The sequence below is a fragment of the Bradysia coprophila genome (assembly GCF_014529535.1).
Source record: "Bradysia coprophila strain Holo2 chromosome X unlocalized genomic scaffold, BU_Bcop_v1 contig_128, whole genome shotgun sequence".
NCBI classification, from domain to species: domain Eukaryota; kingdom Metazoa; phylum Arthropoda; class Insecta; order Diptera; family Sciaridae; genus Bradysia; species Bradysia coprophila.
In genome coordinates this window covers 1017504-1036666 of record NW_023503295.1, presented here as the reverse complement: position 1 = coordinate 1036666, position 19163 = coordinate 1017504, and the positions used below count along the sequence as shown (strand labels likewise).

Here is a 19163-nt window from a genome sequence, read left to right as displayed (position 1 = left end):
TCTTCGTACGGGGCTGTCTATATTGCCTCCGGCAATTTATTTGTATATGATAACAAGGCAAAGAGTGGATAATGTAAGTGATTTTAAAGGCTTTTGACACGAATAGGTGTTTCGTACGGGTCGGCGTTAGCTATGTTTTTTACATGCTTCCGTTTTCCCTGGGAGACACCTAAGGAAAACAAAAAAATTGGTTTAGGTTTCAAAAGCAAGAAGATATTTTTAAATCTAATAGGGAGGGAATGTGTCCTTTCTCTCACTAGGGAAGAGTCTTTCCCTCGCTCGTAAAGTAAAGTGCCGTACAACACACGTGCAGTAATTTGATATCTCGTATCACGATGACTAAAAGTACCTCCGGGCTAAAGTCCTCGGATTCTTTTACTCACCTGAATACGAGATATCAAATTCCTTCACTGTTCACTGGTTTAGTAATGTACTATTAATCAAAATGAATTGTTGCTTCCTATCCGTCTGCGTTATTAATAAATTCCGAAAATTCCATTTTTTTCATCAAACTATTTAACTGTCGATTAACACTTGATTGCTCTGCGAAGCGCATAAATTTCACTCGAATAACTCAAGCTTGATTAAGTATAAAAGACTTCCACTGAAAGTGATTTGTTCATACTCTGGGAGTCTTGCGTCAGAAAGTGCTGTGTAACTTAAATTATTAAACATGAAATATGTCGCAAAAATCAATAAACTATCTACATGGCGGCGCTATGATATGATCGATTACATTTTCTAATACACTTTCTTCTTGTTTCACATAAATTATCTTCAAAATTCGAAAAATGACAATTTAAGTTACACGTTGAGGATAAAGAAGAAGAAGAAGAAAAAAACTACACGAAATCCCCGGTGGTATTTTGGGCGACATTAAATCTTTCAGCGGTTTGTAAGGGCGAACTCACTTATATATGTATACATGTAAGCATGCAGCACATACTACATGTATAGATGAGGTTGGTTGAGGATATATGTTTTCATTCCTTTTCATAGCACAGGGTCACATTTATATTTGAAAAGATTGTTATTTTATGTAAGACGTGCTTGGGATACGAAAAAAATAAATTGAAAAACGATTTAGATACAGTTTTTCGTTTCTTTTTTTATTTTCGTCTTTCATCTTGACTACATGTAAATGATACGGGTAAATAACCACATGTTGATTTATTCATCGAGTTATGTAAATAGTACAACAAAATATAAAGCAACAGCCACATTTTTATTTGTGTCTCCTGCGCCGGATACTACAAAACCATAAAAACGAAAAAAAAACTGTAAGCTTCTTTGCAGCTTCGGTGAATCGTTTATTGCATGACTATGACTCTGTCGATTCAACATGAAAAAGTCATTATCTCGACAAAAAAAAACCTTCCCTTTGAAATAGAGTGTTAGCTTGAGTGTTAGAGACTGCAGTATTTTCCTGAATTCCATCAGACAGGGATTTAGCCTGCCTGATAGAAGCTTGCTCGAATCCCAGGTGGACGATGCGTTGCTTATGTTTATACCTTTGTTAGCTACAGTCGCCAATCGTCCCATTTGAACTTATTCCCTTGACTGAAAGTCAGGGTCTTATGAAAGAAAATACCCTTAAATGTCCGTAACGCTAAGTTCACTTTGATATTTTGAAAATGTTCTACATTGGCAAAAAACGTTAAATACAGAAAACGACGTCCGTACACTTGTGGACTCGATAACTCGAGTAATTCTTTACCGATTTGCAAAATTTTGGTTTTAATCGACGGAGAATGAAAATCATGAGGTTAAGTTCGTAGATGGGCAATATTGGAGTAATGAGATGGGAGTAATTCTCAAGAGAATTTTATTCCTTGTTACCGCGATAACTTCCCTAATTCTTATCCGATTTTCAAAGATTTTGTAACCCGTCACCAGCGCCATTAATTTTATAATTCAAAAATACCACCAATATTTTTCTGAAAAAAATTGGTTGACAAAATAATTGAACTTGCTCAAAGGATAGGTGACAGGTGCATGGTTTTGGGTTTTGTCGGTTATGTTGTGTAGTATGTGTGGAGGAATTTTGCTTCTTGCCAAAGAGTTTCTTGAATCATACAAAGTAAGTGTGAGCTTCAAAATGAATCTGCATTATTCCATCAGAAATATTTTATTTACACCAGACAATTGGAAGATTTCAATTTTGGGAGTAAACAACAAATGAACCGGACAATTTAACTCTTCTTCCGTGGATTCGTCATCCAGCGCCTTATAATGGTGATCCAAGTGGTATAAGTCGTTCAAGATGGCTCGTTGCAGGCGATACAGATGTGCCGGACAATTTAACTCTTCATCCGTGGATTCGTCATCCAATGGTGACCCGAGCGATATAACTCTTCCAATGAGATTTGTGCTTTGCCGAACAATGTAACTCTTCGTCCCTGGATCTGTCATTTGATCATTTTGAGGTAATCCTTTGTACCATGAAAGCAAAGGAAGCTATAAGCGAGAATGCACATCAACAAATAAGTGTAAAATTTTATGTAGTCGTCAACAATCAAATGTAACCTCAATAAATGGTTTGAATCCAAATCGTTCTTGAGTGTCTGTTATCGAAATCTTTGACCAAAGATTGGAAACAAATTTATTCCCTTTTTACCGAATTAGAGTTTCAATTAGATGATTGGAGACAAATGTCCGCCTGAAAATGTAAAATGAACTGAACACAGAAACAATTTTTTTTTACAAGAAAAATGGTTTTATTGTTCGTATCTTCCTTTGTTTGAATGTCACAACTCAAAATCCGCTATTATGGTCTCATCGTGTGGTAGGGCACAAAACAACCAATGCAAATTCCACGGTCGCACTTTTTACATTGAGTTCGTACGGATGATTTGCAATTCCGCATTGCACATTGACGTCGTTTTTTGTCCCGAGTGAATTCGACGAAATGATTCAGTCCATCGAATCTGGGCTCGTCAGGGAGTCCTTTGCTGAACGGTCGCCCTTTTTTCTTCGGTAGCAAACCAAACCGTTGCATATATGTGCGTGCAAGTATTCGTTTGAACTTAAAATTAGTTAATTTTCTTCCAGAGCTTTTGTACAACGTCCAAGCGTTGTGAATCGCAGCGTCGATAAGCCAAGTTAACAATGGCCAATACCACTTTTTGCCCCGGATATTTATACGATTTCGGCCGATGTCTTGATCCATTCTGTCCGTTCCGCCCATGTACTTGTTGTACATGGCTATCATATGAGGTCTATCGACTTCCACATATTTTCGATCCAATTTCGAGTACCGTTTTGCAGTAGTCATTGGCTGCACACCGTATGTTGTCGATGCCATGGAAACAACTGCATTATCAGTCCATCGCACTGTAATGATTCCATCGTCTTTTGAAATTTTTGATTTGAATGCTCCTCGACCTTTTTTCTCCATTTCCGATTTTGATGGAAGTGGAATATCTGCGGGCAACCGATTCGTTCTTATAGTTCCAGTGACACCATACCCACGTTGACGGAGTTCAGTTAACAAATTGAAACTTGTGAAGAGGTTGTCAGTGTATATTTGAAACGGCAAGTCTTTCTCGGGTAGTTGGTCAAGCATATGAACGAGTGGAGCAGTAGACTTTCCAAACTTCTTGACGTATTCGTCGTTCAATTTGAAAAACTGCGGTTTGTGACTTTTTCCTTGATAAATTTCAAATGACACCAGATATCCAGTATGTGTATTGAGGCACCAAACTTTGAAACCGAAAGGAACGGGCTTTATTTTTATGCACTGCTTTATGGCATGACGGCCATAATATCTGACCATTGACTCATCGAAATTCATGTGTTCCAATGGCACAAAATGTTGAAAGAATTGCTGCTGAATCATATCTGCCACCGGTCGAATTTTCCACAGCTTATCAGTCTCCGACATTTTCGAATTATCAGCCCAATGCATGAAGCGCATGATGGTTACAAATCGGTCTCGGCGCATAGAACTTTTCACAAATTCATTTCCGACATCTGCTCCATTATCCCAGTAGAATGTTTTTCCAGGAAGCTTATTGTAACCAGATAAAATCAGGATTCCAAAGAAGCATTTCAGCTCTGAAATCGTTATATTCGGATCCGGGCAATTCAAAGACAGTGCATATTTTGTTGACTCCAATTGAATGTGGTTGAAAACTTCGTCGGTAAAAAACAATTCAAACAACTCGGTAGCGGAAAGACTTGCGTATTTCTCAAATCCACGATGAGGAAATCTTGTAGTTTTCTCGAAGTCCCCGTTGATCCAGTGCTTTTGTTTTTTGGTAGTTTTTGCTTGCTTTTTAACTCCAATTCGCTTAGTACATGATTTTGGGCTCTTCGAGCTTTTTTTGACTGGTTTCTTTTTTTTAATCTTGCTGCTCTCACTGATTTTTTTGCTTTGTGCCACACATTTTCTTTTAACGGATGTTTCTTCACTCATTTCGTTTTCGTTTTTGTTTGAAAGTTTTCTTTTTCGATTTCGCTTGTTCAACATTATGGCATCATCAATGCTTTCATCTTCAGGTTCAGATGGAGCATCCACATCAGGTAGTGACGGACAATATAACTCTTCATCAGTGGATAAGTCATCATCTGAGCTGGTTGGTTTGTCGTTCTTTGGATCGGCATAAATTTGAGCCGAACGATATAACTCTTCATCCGTGGATTTGTCAATTTTAGTTTTCTTTTTAGGCAATGCCTTACGCTTCTTTCCGTCTCTGGCTTTGGTACTTCTTTCATCATGTAATCCGGGATCATTTTTCACTCTAAGTTTATTGGGAACCTCCTGCTAAATATCAAAGTAATGTTATTGTGACGACAATTACTGACATGACTACAAATTGATATTTACTTTGATTCTCTGGCGAAGCTTCATTTTTTTTAAAGAAACAAGACCCAGAGAAGAAGGATTTTTAAAATATTTACCACAATTTATGAAACATATAATTTTTCAAATCTAATCCTACTTAGATGAAAATCAATTTTAATACTGTTCAACAAATGAAATAAAGTGAGCATACCCCAGATTTCTAAAACACCCATTTGGTTGGTTCAGGTCGTGACGGGTTTCGACGAAGATTGCAACTCTTGAGGCTGAGTTTGTAGATGGATAATGTTCGAACAACGAGATGGGAGAAATTCTACACAGACGCTTTTCTTTGTGGACTCGATAACTCGAGTAATTCTTTACCGATTTTCAAAATTTTGGTTCTAATCGACGGAGAATGAAAATCATGAGGTTAAGTTCGTAGATGGGCAATATTGGAGTAATGAGATGGGAGTAATTCTCAAGCGATTTTTTTACTTGTTACCGCGATAACTTCCATAATTCTTATCCGATTTTCAAAGATTTTGTATTAATCGACGAAGATTGCAACTCTTGAGGCTGAGTTTGTAGATGGATAATGTTCGAACAACGAGATGGGAGAAATTCTACACAGGCGCTTTCTCTTGTTACCGCGCGATAACTTGAGTAATTTTTACCCGATTTTCAAATTTTTTGTTTTAATTGACAGAGAATGACATATTGGAGTAGTGAGTTTGGAGTAATTGTAAACATATTGTCAGAAATTCTGGATTTCTGGTCTAACAATTAAGAAGTACTTCCCAAAAGAGTTTTTGCTTGCTTACCGATAGCTCGAGTAATTCTCAGAGGCTTCAAAAATCAATTTCGACTAGTAGCGTAGTTCAAGTGGTCGAACATTGGAATTTAATTGTACTAGTAATCTGGGATATACGACCATTTTTGAGTGAAATCCGTATTCTTAAAAGATTTTTTTTCGGTCCTAAAATGTTTGAACGAGTGTGAACTTTGCGGCCAGAGCGAAGCGAGGGCCGTAATTCACTCGAGTTATATTTTTTCAAGAGATAGGCAGGAAATACGCCACCTTTTCAGCTCATTTAGTAGACTATATGGAGACTCATATTAGGTGTTAAACGTACCTCGCTGGACCTTCCATTCATAGCGTATGTTTTCTGTTATTTGACACTCATAGAGCTTTTTAGGAGACAATATAGGAGACTCGTAATAGAGTAAAACATCGCTCGCTGGGCCAGCAACTCATAGCTCTTTTTGTTTCTGCAGAAAATTAAATTAAATTTGAGTAAAATGAAGCATGTGATGGCTGCTGTTTTCTAAATAAAAGAGACATTGATTTTTCATGTGAATATAATTTTGTGATCGTTGTTACAAGATATGGGAGAAATTATACTCAGACGCTGATCCTTGTTATCGTGATAACTTAAGTAATTTTTACCCGATTTTAAGTTCGTAGATGGATAATATTGGAGTAGTGAGGTTCCAGAAAAAATTCGACGAGCAAGTGAATCTGGATTTCTGGTCGAACAATCTAGAAGTCTAGAACAATCTTGCTTGCTTGATAACACGATAACTCGAGTAATTCTCAGAGGCTTCAAAAATCGCAGATTTGAAAATATTAAGTGTTTTCGACCAGCATCGTAATTCATGTGGTTAAATTCAAACATTGGACTTTATTGGACTGGTAATCTGCGATATACAATTTTTGCGTGAAATCGTGTTCTTAAAAGAAATTTTTTCGTTCCTAAAGTGTTTGCACGAGTGTGAATTTTGCCAGAGCGAAGCGAGGGCCGTAATTCACATGAGTTTTTTTTTTCAAGAGGTAGGCAAGAAATGTGCCACCTGTTCAACGCTTTTAGTAGACTATGTAGGAGACTCATATTAGGAGTAAGACATCGCGCGCTGGACCTTCAACTCATAGCTCGTTTTGTTTCTTCAGGAAATTAAATAAATATGAGTAAAATGAAGCATGTGATGACTGCTGTTTTCTGAATAAAAGAGACATGACCTTTTCATGTGACTTTAATTTTGTGATCTCAAAAACACCACCTCATTTAAAAATGGTTAGAAAACTAAGACTGGAATTATAGAAAAAAATAGCCAGTCAAGGGACATGACCCACCCAAGAGGTGGGGCCTAGTATCTACAATAGTAAATAATAAATCCGTTCGCTCGGGATTAACTAAAATTTTCAGCGCTTAGTTACTCTCTCGCGAATAGTGAATGCAATGCCAGTATTAACACCGGAAAGCCCCAATACCGAATACTGGGTTTGACCAAAAAATACCAGTATCAATACCGAAAAATGAAAAGTATATTTTTAAGAAAGGCGACAATGTTACCGTACCATACCATACCATACCACACTTTATTTTTGTTGTGCAATGTAATACATAGTGTTCAAAGAGAATGTCAAAAAGAGTGTTCACCCATCGAGCTCAGTTAAATTAACTGGTTTTTTCCTAGTTAACTGGACTTTTACATACAAATTTTGACGTATCACCCAACGGAACCAGTTAATTTTTCTCTCTTTTACGCTCTTTGAACACTGTATACACTCGAGTTATTGGCACTTGGACGCACAGTAGAGGTCGCTTTGTTGTCACTGAATTGTATGGAACGCAAAGATCACTTTCTGTCAAAATGTATGGAGAATTTTGGTTTTATCGAGTTTATTCAATTCCTTTGATGCTCACACAATCGAAATACATTTTTAATCATTTGCACTATAATTACATACAAGATATCATGGGATGTAGCAACTTACTGGGCAACAAGTTAGTTAGAGCTGATAAAAACTAAATTGGTTCATTTTTGACATTAAATGATCTTTGTTTTTCACGTGGTCTTTTGGTTTTCCGTAAGTCATTTTTTGTCGAAAGGTGTCGCCCACGTCTACATCAAGTGGCAATTAATGCTGGCCATATTCACCGGTATCACAATGTACTATTATCAAGCAGTTCATGATTTCGTTTGATCTTCTAAATACCAAAAATACCGGTATTACCAGTATTATTGAGATTTGTAATACCGAAAACCGGTACTCTAAAAATGGTGCGGTATTAAACTCGCGAAATCATAATTCACGAATGATCCTACGAATTTGTCGAGTCTGTACTGTAACTTCGATTTTTCGGTAGGTGTATCTATCTAATCTGAAACATTCTGTATATCACAACTGCTGTTGGTCGAAGCTCCGAGAATTTATTTAAATATCGCCCAGCGTGCCATCCAAATAGATAAACGCAACCAAATACTGGTTCGATGCCATTTATTATTCACCTAACGAATTAATCAATGTGCAACATGTAAAAGCCAATTTATAACGACCAATGGAAATTTTGTCTTTCACCCTGAAACGCATTATAGATTACCCAAATATGCCAAAACATTTAAGTATCAATAGCGCTAATCGCCATTTCCGATACAGTGTATTCCATATTATGAAGATGCAGCTGGTCGCTCTACACATTTACTCCATGAATTGACGCGTAACAATTTCAATTAGTGACTAGCGAAGGTAAGCGTGTCACTTCTAACTAGAGAATAGTTTACTTAACATTATATCAGTCAAAAACTCTCAAAAGAGTAAAAGTGACGCAAGTCCCTGTGCAATGCACAGTGTGCATACTTCCAAAACAACTGATATCGCTGGATGTGACGCATTCTGCGCTTGTAAAATTTTGTTTCTAGAATTTCTTTGGTCAAATTTTTCCTGTTACAGTTTTTGCGTACAAGCGCAGAATGCGTCAAAACTTTTAAAAATTTTGAAAAAATTTGAAAATTTTGAAAATTTAAAAAAAAATTAAAAAATTTAAAAAAATTTGAACAATTTAAAAAATTTTGAAAAATTTAAAAAAAATTGAAAAATTTTGAAAAATTTGAAAATTTTGAAAAATTTGAAAAATTTTGAAAAATTTGAAAAATTTTGAAAAATTGAAAAATTTTGAAAAATAAAAAAAATTTGAAAATTTTAAAAAAATTTGAAAAATTTTGAAAATTTTGAAAAATGTAAAAAATTACAGTGAACGACGTCTCAAATGTCTCACTGTCAAATTTTTCTGAGAATTTTATTGTGTCATTGGAAATTCACAATGACATTCTCTGAAAAAAATGACAGTGAGACATTTGAGATGTCGTTCACTGTATGAATAATTTAAAAAATTCTAAATTTAGGAAAAAAAATTGAGGCGAGCAGAGCTTACCAAAAGCGAACAAATTTGTTCTACCATGGGTAATCCACACACACACACTTAAAGGTGTTCTTATATGGGGCTTATATGGGGCCTATATGGGAGCTTCGAGGAGCCCTAGCTCCGAAACGAGGCCGGTACCCCCCAATTTTTTTTTTCTGGAATGTCTTAGAATGACGACTAGAATCTACTCCCAAAATTTCAACAAAATCTAAAGAAGACTTTAGAAGATAGGAAACACGGACGGACGGACGGACGGACTAACAAAGTAACGTAGGATTTTTTCATTTCGTTTAAAGTACTGAAATTGACCAAAATGTATGGAAATGGGGCTTCTTGGAAGATTTTTTGCGTGGCCAAATTTTAAGCTGCAAGAACGTGTGATAGCTCGTTGAACTCGTACGGACGCCTAGTTTTTTTTAATGGTAATTTGGAGTCATTTGTCTTTGAATTGTAGAACTTCAATATTTGCTGTATATATGGTTCTGCAGTCTACGACAAAATTTTTTTTTTTTTAATTTTTTCTAGTAGTTGGACTTGCGTCACGGGCGCTATGCTAACGCGCGCCCATGATACCGAAACGTACATACGTGAATGGTCGTAGGATCTTCGTAAGGTCAATCATAGTTTTCCTTTTTTTTACCGAAACGTCGTATGGTTGAACAAATCGTTTTTAAACACATTACGTAAAAACGAAAAAAAAAATTATCCAAAACCAATAATTTCGCAGACTCCGAAATTATAATTTTGCAAATTGCTGAAGAAGAATTTTGCCTATCACTTAACAATAATTTTGCTGCTAAAAATTGTTCCAATAATTCTTTTTTTTTTCTCCAAAAGTACAGTCAAAGGCAGTGAAATTTCAGCATAAATTTGCTTCAGCTGTTTTTCAGCTGATCCACACAAACAATTAGGCTGTCTAAGCCTAAGCCAGTGTAAGCTGCGAGGTTTAGTTGGTATCTTAACAGGTCACAATAACCTGAAATATCACCTGCACAAAATGAAAATTTCGAGTTCTCCATCCTGCTTTACTAATTGAATATTATGTAGTGGTTTCTGTCAGATAAGAGTGGAGGTAATTAAACATCAGCATTAAGAATACCATAAAATATTTTCTCACCGAATCATGTAAACAAAATTAGTTATTTACGTATCTGTTTTGGACGATTGATTTTAGACAAATTTCTAGGTTTCATGCGTGATGTTTTTGTCTGTTTGCGTAGTGGATGTATTCTTGAAGCTAAGTGTACAGCCATGAAATAAAATTTCGACTCTCTGTTACTTTCGCTAACAGTGAAATAATGACAGATAGTTCATACATTTCAAGTCAAAAATTTATTTCACGGTTCACTAAAGCTAAATACAGCTTTAAGTCAAAAACATAACTAGTCGGTGAAATGAAATTTTCAAACATTTTTCCACATGAACCGAAAATGTTGACAGATGGCCCATACATTTTCTGTCAAAATTACATCTCACCGACTCGTTGGCCGGGAATTGGATAAAATGTATTTTTGACGGGAGAAAATAGTTGAATTTAAAATGAAATTCAATTGTCACAAACCAGACGAAATTTTAAGCATGACTTCAGAAAACGGTAATAGAGGCCAAACATCAGTAATATTTTGCTTTTTTTATGTAGTTTAATAATTCTATTTATAAATCGCAATCAAACAAATCATCCCCACCGTGTTCTGAAGTCATGCTTCAAATTTCGTCGTAGATGGACTTACCTCACTTAGGCACTCAATAGAACGGCACTGTTGACCAGAGATACAGCAAGTGGGGTGTTGTTGGAAAGCTGAGACTAACAGCAAAACAAATCTAAGCAGTTTGGCTGCGAAAAACTATCATGAGTGTGACTTAGGTGTTGCTGAGTTTCACAACTATGGCCAAAAAAATTAGAAAAATTTTGAACCACTATAAAGTTGCTATGTAGAAAATTTGGAAAAGTAATTTTTTGGATATTGGTAGAGCTAATGTCCCTCTACTTGTACAACTAATTACCACCTCTGTGACTCAAGTATCCACGCCTGTAGAACCTTTCAAAGATCGTCATTTTTCAACTTCAATGAGTCGCCACCTGTCCACCTTGAATCCATGGGAATTTTTTTTTTGTACTATGACTATTAAAATTCTATTCCCTATCGATTGCAACCCCAATCAGTTCTATCGCACTCACAGAGCACTCTAGGGAGCCTTGGTACGGGTGCTCCGGACTGCACGGATGAAAATCAAAAAATTTTGTGGAACGTTGTTCAGGGTCACAAGCAGACTAAGAATATCCAAAAATATAAAATTTGCGACGACCGTGAGAGGTGTCCGAGCACCGGAAAAAACTGTCCGACAATTGGATTTTCATGTTCGGCCGAATGAAAGTGTTAATTAAAAATAATTCGGAAATAAATTATTTAATCAGTTTACATGAAACGAATCTTAATTAAATTTGTGACTGTTGGAAAATATAATAGCTTGAGCCTTTATAGCACTTAATTGAAGTCGAAAAAAAAGTTAATCGTCCGAGGATGGGTACATCCACCCTATACAACCAGCTTGTGAGATGGAATTCTCAATAATTTTTTTCAAACGAACTGAAAATTTTTGACAGAAAATGTATTGGCCATCTGTCAACAATCAACATTTTCAGATTGTGTGAAAAAATGTATGAGAATTTCATTTCACCGGACAGATGGCCAGTACCTTGTCTGTCAAAAATTTCATTTCTCCGGCTGGTTGTATAGCTTAACGCATGCAAATATTATTGAGAGGAAAACATTTACAGATTTTGTTATTAATATAGTAATCCCAATTGCTTCTGAACAATTCGAATAATATCAAAATATTTTTTTCATTACAACTGTCCACTCAGTTATTTCCGTCATTGACGACAAATCTCCCGCAAAGAAATTGTTACACCTTCCATTCATTCACACTGATTATCTATTGCTGTCGGTTGGATTAATTTAAATTCAAAATTTTGTTGTTTTAGTCGACGGACGGGACAGTATGTCCATGACAAAGTTGATGATTTTACATAGGCAATCAATGGCTAGGGATAATTATATATTCACATCAATAATATTCCATAAATTGGAATGCTATTTTCATGGTGCATATATATTCGTGTAGTTCCGCTTATGTATTAGGATATTGTAAAGCTGGAAATTTCAAATTGCTAGAATTACTATTGCATTGCAGAATATGAAAATTTATTAATTTCCAGAAGATTTTCCACAATTTTACGATATGAAATGTAGGACTTGCATCAGAACCGATTGCATCGTTGGCGGGATTCTTATAAATATAGACTTAGATATAATACATAGAGAATGTCGCATATAAGTTGATGGGGACATATATTCAAGTGAAGCCCGAAGCTATAAAAATTCACATATTTTATCGTCATTTGTGATGTTTTATTAAAGATAAAAAGTTGAAAAAGTTATTGGTTTTGGGTTGTCGACATAATATGTACATCGATCTGGAACATTCCACAACATATGGTCTGACTGTACAATTCCTATCACTCCTGCCCATGGTATACCATAAATGTCTCCATTCCTATCGAACCCCCACCCCACCGATATATTTTAAACTTTCTTTCGGATTTTTTTTTTGTTCGATGCTACAACTACCCTATAATGTAGAAAATGATTTGTATGTAAACGAAAAACGTAATGTTGTTGGGATAACATAAATTTACACATAGAAATATATAACATTTATGGATTATGCCGTTGTCATTGTCTCTTCTACTTGATTCATTTCTTTTTGCGGATTTTCTTACTGTCATGAGAAGTTATCGGAATGTAGAGAGTGTGGTATAAAACGATGAGACACACTATATATATATATATATATATATATAGATGGCACTCAGACTCTTTCTTTTCTTTTTTTTAAACGATTTTGGTTTAGCAATAATAATAAAGCATAAAAGTTTAAAAAAACATGACAGTAGACAAAGAAGAAACGTGACGGGTTAAGCGCATATATTTCGCTCACCTTATAATATCGATATTACCGATTTCATCAGCTCGAAATTTGTTCAGTCACTCTAACAATGACTCGCTTTGAATCTTATTTTTTAGCCCCGTACGAAGTACTGGGGGCTTATAAGATTAATATGCCGTTTGTAACATGTTGAATTGGAAGCAGACGGTAAGGGCAAAGCATTTGTCTATGTTCATAGATAACGAATCCGCAATAAAAAAAATGTCCGTCTGTCCGTCTGTCCGTCTGTCCGTGACCCCTCTAGCTTGAGTAAATCACAACCTTTTTTCAAAATTCTTTTTTCCCCGATTGGTATCGACAAAAGAAAGGTCAAGTTCGAAAATGGGCATGTTAGGGTCGGCCCTTCCAGAGCTAGAGCCCTATAGGTGTTTTTTAGTCTTTCGACGATATCTACCGAAATGCGCACGCAATGGCTGCTTGTGGTATATCAAATGAAAGGTATTGACGAGTAGAACAAAGTTGCGGAACATTGTTTTTGAGTAAGATGCAACGCGGGCTCGTTGGGAGGGCTCAAAGGTCGTTACTCGGCCCTAAGTGTTTTTTCCACATAAATCGAGTAAATCTCATTCGATTTTGCTAGCTTTTGTTTCATTTGAGAGATAATTGAATGCCGAATAGAATGATGGCAAAAAAAGTTTCAAATTTGGGCCCTTGCACTAAGGCCGCTACTCGGCCCTAAGTGCTTTTTGCACATAAATCGAGTAAATCTCATCCGATTTTGCTAGCTTTTGTTTCATTTGAGAGATAATTGAATGCCGAATAGAATGGTGGCAAAAAAAGTTTTAAATTTGGGCCCTTGCACTAAGGCCGCTACTCGGCCCTAAGTGCTTTTTGCACATAAATCGAGTAAATCTCATCCGATTTTGCTAGCTTTTGTTTCATTTGAGAGATAATTGAATGCCGAATAGAATGGTGGCAAAAAAAGTTTTAAATTTGGGCCCTTGGACTAAGGCCGCTACTCGGCCCTAAGTGCTTTTTGCACATAAATCGAGTAAATCTCATCCGATTTTGCTAGCTTTTGTTTCATTTGAGAGATAATTCAATGCCGAATAGAATGGTGGCAAAAAAGTTTTAAATTTGGGCCCTTGGACTAAGGCCGCTACTCGGCCCTAAGTGTTTTTCGCAACTAAATCGAGTAAATCTCATCCGATTTTGCTAGTTTTTGTTTCGTTTGAGAGATAATTGAATACCGAAAAGAACGTGGCGAAAAAAGTTTCAAATTTGGACCCTTGGACTAAGGCCGCTACTCGGCCCTAAGTGTTTTTTGCACATAAATCGAGTAAATCTCATCCGATTTTGCTAGTTTTTGTTTCGTTTGAGAGATAATTGAATACCGAAAAGAACGTGGCGAAAAAAGTTTCAAATTTGGACCCTTGGACTAAGGCCGCTACTCGGCCCTAAGTGTTTTTTTCACATAAATCGAGTAAATCTCATCCGATTTTGCTAATTTTTGTTTTATTTGAGAGGTAATTGAATACCCAATGGAAAGTTGGCAAAAAATTTTGGGTTTCTAAAATAATGTCGTAAATTGTTGGTTTTATTTGAGAGGTACTTCGTACGGGCTTTCGTAATTGCGCTATGCGCAATTTTAAAAATGAACACTTTCAGTAAATTTGACCATGCCCAACTTGACTTGCATTTTGGTAACAGACGCATTAGAGGGTTGTAGACGTATTAGGGTTCCGGGCGTATTACGGCTACGGACGTATTATGGTTACGGACGAAATAGGATTACGGGTCGTACGGGGCTAAGTCGCAGCAAACGCTCCGACTGTTCTGATGCCTTGTTTTAAAAGAGTTTTTAGTGAGCCATAAAATTCGGGTAAGTGTTTTCATTTAGTCCTATATTTTAGATATAGAGATCTGCCAACGAAAATTTTGATGCTTCTTCGGTTTCTTACTTTTTTTTTTGGGGTAAGTAAGTGTAGCAGCGTACACATGCATTGACGAATCGTAAAACTTTCAGAGTATAAAATCAAGTTTTCGGGAAAGTTTAAAATTTCGTTTTTGCGAACCAAAAAAAGTCAAAACATGATCGTTAAATCAACTAAACTTTGGTGGTGTAACAAATTTTATTACTCCATTAAATGCACCATGTATGTACTCGTAATAGTAGAGCCGTTTACTCATCTATCCATATATATATACACTGAAGATGCGGGTACAGTGTACAATAAGGTATATCAATATAGGCAAATTGAGATATAGAACGGAGATGAATGTTAGGAGGGAGCTAAAAAAATAAGAAGAATTGGCTAAACCAAAACCGCACACATAACAGCGTTTTGCTCCGGCAAAATTTCCATATGAAATTTGAATTTAGCTAACAAACGGATTACAATATTATCTCATTAAGTATGCATAAAATATATTAGACAAATATGATGCTTGTCGATTCTAATCACATCTAATTACCCTATATCAGACAAAATTCTGCAACGCCCATACGTTGTATAGTTAATTAAAGTTTCCATGGAAAGCACGCAAGGAATCATTGTTAGTACTTGCTTGCATTTTGATGTAAATCTATAACGTGGGTTTTCAGGAAGCGTAAACTGAACTTACCTTTTTAGCGCTGTATATGTGTTGCTATAATACGGTGGCGGCGGTGGTACATATTACAACATTTATATATACATATATGAGCATTCGATGTATAAATTATAATTACTTATACCCGGGCGCTGTGAATTTCAAAGTCGTTGGGAGTTTATTGAAAATAATACTTCCGATGAAATGGAAACGTATATGCATATCTCTGTATATTATACGATTTTGAAGTTTATCCATGTAATTAAAGTATTTAATTGCAAATTTTTTAATGAAAATTAGCGTGTGGTATCAATTAATATTGTCAATGATTGATGTGCTGCTGCTACGTTAGCTGCCCGAATTGAAGAACTTACAACTTCACTCCAATTCAACTTCACATGCGATATCGACTATACATAAACACATATATATACGTTATGCCATAAGTACATGTCGTAATATTGTTGTGGTATAATGCATGAGGATTGAAAATTGGAATTGGATAGAAAATTGAGGTTCGGACCAGGTCAGGGTTGAACCAGAGCCTAATATTTGGGAATTAATTCTCTAAATTCCCAAAAATTCCCTAAAATTCTCAAAAATTCCCTAAATTCCCAAAAATTACCTAAAATTCCCTAAATTCCCAAAAATTCCCAAAAATTCCCTAAATTCCCAAAAATTCTCTAAAATTCCCTAAATTCCCAAAAATTACCTAAAATTTCCTAAATTCCCAAAAATTCCCTAAATTCCCAAAAATTCTCTAAAATTCCCTAAATTCCCAAAAATTACCTAAAATTCCCTAAATTCCCAAAAATTCCCTAAATTCCCAAAAATTCCCTAAATTCCCAAAAATTACCTAAAATTCCCTAAATTCCCAAAAATTCCCAAAAATTCCCTAAATTCCCAAAAATTCTCTAAAATTCCCTAAATTCCCAAAATTACCTAAAATTCCCTAAATTCCCAAAAATTCCCAAAAATTCCCTAAATTCCCAAAAATTCTCTAAAATTCCAAAAAATTCCCAAAAAAACACAACAAATATTTCAGAACATATTGAATATAATATATTCAGTAAATTGAGCTTAAGCGGCATATCGCCAAAACTGGAGGTGATGGTGATAGGGGAACAAGTGGTCTCCGATTTTAAGGAGTGATAGATTCGTCTTCAATTCTAGAGAATCGTATCTTTCATTTTTTTCGAACATTTTTTTAAATTTTCGGTTAAAGTGTTCAAAGGTGAAAGCATGTCAGAGGGTACCGAAAACCTTTTTGCTGCTATAACTCAAAAATAATTATTTTAAGAGCAATCTACACTCCGACCTTCTATGAAAAACATTTTCGATGATAACTTCTTATTAGAATATTTTTTGAAAAAAGTGGTTTCATCGTTTGGTGCCACAACATATAAAGTTTCGATAGCCACCAGAATAAACCGCGAGCCTTTTTTAATAAAAGTTTAGTTTTGTTATAAACACTTTTTATATTTTTTTATAGAATTTAATTAAAAAAATCACTGCCATGATGAACTCACGTACGGAAACTCTAAAGAATCGAAAGGTATCTGTCAGCTGATAGGAATATTTTGTTTGTTAGTGTTGGTTTTTTGGTTATCTCGTTGATCACAATTAAAACAAACTGTCAACAAATAAAACATCCCAATTTGTTAGGTCACGAAATTGTTTTTTTTTTCAAGCGCGAGATTTTTTGAAAATTGGAGCGGCTTTTTAAACTGAAATTAAGAATTTCAAATTCCACTTTTCCAATATCAATATACATTTTCAGTGTGTTTTTGATGTGTTCATTGAAATAAAAATAATATGGACTAACGCTCGCGGTTTATTGTCAAAATTGATGCAGTCTACGCCGAGAAAACTCAAAAGTCCAAAAAATATCACAAAAAACACAAATTTTAGGAGTTTTGAGTCTTTTCTCAGTACACTACATCAATCTGGACAATTCCAGTGGCTATCGAAACCTTATGTGTTCTGGCACCAAACGATGGGGCCACTTTTTCAAAAATAATTCGAATAAAAAGTTATCATCAAAAATGTATTTCATAGGGGGTCGGAATGTAGATTGCTCTTAAATTATTGTAGTGTTGTACTAATGTCGGCTTTGGAGAGACCTACAAGTACAGTATACGACCTGGCTGGTGCGAGTACATTGACAAGAATTATATCCTTCAGAGCATAATATTTGGGAACCAATTCTCAAAAGTTCACTAAAATTCCAAAAAAAAAATCCTTTTTTTTGCTTGTTCATAGTTTTTAAAGGTTTTTGAACTTTTCCTGATCTTTTACGAGCATTTAATTATAAAAATGCAAAGAAAAGAAATTTTTTGGGAATTTTAGGGAATTTTTGGGAATTAATTCCCAAAAATTCCCAAAAATTCCCAAAAATTCCCTAAAATTCCCTAAATTCCCAAAAATTCTCAAAAACGATTCCCAAATATTGGGCTCTGGGTTGAACTGACCTGTTGGCATCGATTTAAATATTTGAGATTAGGATCCGAATCCGAATCTGGCTTATTTTGAATATGAATTGTACTGTTGATCTGATGAGACCTCACACTTTTTCGGTTCAGGATAGGTTTAGGCCGAAGGCAAAATTAAAAATTCAGGTTTATGTCACATTCGCGTGTGAATATTATTATCGTCATACCGGCTCGGGGTTTCGCAGCAGGGACTATTTTGGATTGTTTTGTGGTGTGGTGCACTACAGCCGTCAATATTTGAATAAGTTTGTGATTGAGTAATCACTCCTTTACAACTGAGTATAATTCAATGGTGATGTAGCAACGTATCCTTACATATCGTATGGTATGATGAATGTGGTTTGTCATCAACTGATACAGACGAACCCTATATTCCGTTTCAATGATTTCCTAAATATATAGTTTGATCGTAATATTCAGCGGAAACACAACCACCACGCAACAAAATCAATGGAAAACCCAATGTTATGTCTCCCCAATGTGTAAAATATGAAACTCAATTTTCAGTATGTCTGAAATGATTTCATTTATCTTCGAGTTTGATCGGACAACGCCTGTCAGGAATAAAAAGGTTTTGTAATCGGTTCAAGCTTACTCATGATTTTTGTGTTCACGCGGCCACATTCCCGTATACACGGGAAATATGCGGGTCCCGTATATCATATACATACGTCGTGGAATACACTTACATACGCAGGTGAAATTTTCTTTTTTCGAATAGATGTAGAGCGTCAATTCCTTATTCAATAAACAAGTTTGATTCCATAAGCGACAAAAATTCGACGAAAATGTTTCATTGACACTGTTCCAGCACATTGCCAGTAATGTCTAAATTCAACGGAAACTGTACTCCTGTGGCACAAACTGAAGAATTTATTTCCCCCGCAATATTTTCAATCGCAAATCTGTGCCGAATTTCACCAAATTTCCTAACAATTTCCCACATTGTGAATACAGTTTCATATCGATTTCCTCGAATAAACCGTTTCCCATCAAACAATGCAATCGATTTCTATAATCTGTTTCGACTATTTTCTTAAAAACTTTATTTTGTCAATTAGAAAGGGTACCTATTTAACGTTGAATACGATCGTTAAGCGACTGCATAGAGTGTGTAAGAATTTTTTATTGCATTGC

General features: G+C 35.5%; 1 long non-coding RNA gene across 1 annotated transcript; it reads right to left on the bottom strand.

Annotated features, from left to right (window-relative positions):
• Positions 1 to 217: 217 nt before the first annotated feature.
• On the bottom strand, positions 218 to 19067 carry LOC119067705. Its single transcript, XR_005085994.1, has 3 exons — positions 19056 to 19067; positions 600 to 604; positions 218 to 410 (listed from the first exon to the last, which is right to left on the bottom strand). It is a non-coding gene; the product is annotated as an uncharacterized LOC119067705 (long non-coding RNA).
• Positions 19068 to 19163: the final 96 nt, after the last annotated feature.